We start from the raw sequence: 1,558 nt of genomic DNA on the forward strand, positions 1-1,558 counted from the left end.
CCGCCCTCCCCACAACCTGGGGGACGGGAGCAGTTGTCATCGATCGGCACCCGGTGTGGGGAGGGCTTGGCTGACCCCCCACCCCACTGTTGGTGGCCTGACTCACTGCCTCCAGGGGCCGCAACTCTGGCCGCCGGCCTTCCCCGCCCACCTGAGGGCACAGCTGGCGCTGCCCGCCTGGTTCACTCCTGGGGCAGGTGACTCCTAACCTCAGCCACCTGGGTTCGAGACCCCACATCGGGAGCTCCTTTTCTTGGTTTTGACCTTGTTGAGAGCGGGGTGGGGGTGGGCAGGGGACAGGGGGAGCGGAGCCCGGAAGCGGGCGGGTGTGGGGAGGCGGAGGGACAGACGTATTTTCAGCACCCACTGGGTGCCACACTGTTTGCAGCCTTTCCAAGCAAGGGGTGTCCCAATGATTTCGGCTCAAGACCCTCGACGCAGCCGCTGTCTGTGAAGTGAGCCATCACGGGCCTACGTGGCACCAAGATGCACAGATGCCGCCTGGCCGTCCCCATTCCTGGGCGGGCCGGTGCTTGTCCCCGCACGGAGTGGAGGCGGCGGCCTAGGAGGGCGGGCACAGAAATGTGATGCTCGCGGGGCGGAGGGGGTGCTGGGCTCCCTCCGGCGTCTGAGCTCCTTGCCAGGGAGTGTGAGATCTCGAATCTCCTCCCCGCGCTGGCTGGCTTCCCCGTCCACTCCAGGACACAGCCTGTCTCAGGGACATTCCTATGACTGTAAGGCGTGTGGCTCGTTGGTCTAGGGGTATGATTCTCGCTTAGGGTGCGAGAGGTCCCGGGTTCAAATCCCGGACGAGCCCTTCCCTTTTCTTCCTAGGATGTTATTCAGATGTAGGTTCCGTGGAGACCTGAGCGATGAAGTTTGAATCCAACCCTGTGGACGATGATCTTTAAGAAAGGCCTCAGAATACCAGACCTACTGGACCGGTTGAGACTGGAGGTCTCCCCGAGACTATTGACTTGTGATATTCTTCAAACCACGAACTGAAACTAATCCATGAGGTCACCTTGTAGCTAAATAACAAATGGACTCAAAAAACAGTATCACCTCGAGTACCCTGAGCCTATAAAAAATTACCTGTATGAGACTAACGGTCAACAATTACTTTAAAACAAAGATGAGAAGGTAAGGGGGCAGGGAAACTAGCTTAATGGAAACAGAACAACCAGACGGAAAGAATGAGAATGTTCACTCATTGTCAACAAGGTAACCAATGTCACTGAACAACTCCTGTAGAAACTGTTGATTGGGAACCTAATCTGCTGTGTAAACCTTCACTGAAAACACAACGAAGTGTTATTAAAAAAGAAAAGGAAAGGAAATAAATACAGTAATAAAGAAATATTTAACGTAACTAAAGAAACAAGGCCCCAAGCTTTTTAAAAAGCTGCCACTGATGCTATTTAAATTTAATTGGGGCCCTGTCACCACAGCCCTGTCCCCACCTTGATACTCTATTTTGTCAGTAGAAACTCCAGCATGCAAGAAGAGAGGTGTCCTTTCTATTTCAGTAGGACCCATCTTCTCCACAGTCAGACTC

At 53.8% G+C, this 1,558-nt stretch overlaps 1 non-coding gene across 1 annotated transcript; it reads left to right on the forward strand.

Moving 5' to 3' along the window:
- The first annotated feature begins 745 nt into the window (after positions 1-745).
- TRNAP-AGG (transfer RNA proline (anticodon AGG)) lies at positions 746-817 on the forward strand. The gene has a single exon. It is a non-coding gene; the product is annotated as a tRNA-Pro (tRNA).
- Positions 818-1,558: the final 741 nt, after the last annotated feature.

The sequence above is a fragment of the Trichechus manatus genome, unplaced genomic scaffold (assembly GCF_000243295.1).
Source record: "Trichechus manatus latirostris isolate Lorelei unplaced genomic scaffold, TriManLat1.0 scaffold00024, whole genome shotgun sequence".
In the NCBI taxonomy this organism is placed as follows: domain Eukaryota; kingdom Metazoa; phylum Chordata; class Mammalia; order Sirenia; family Trichechidae; genus Trichechus; species Trichechus manatus.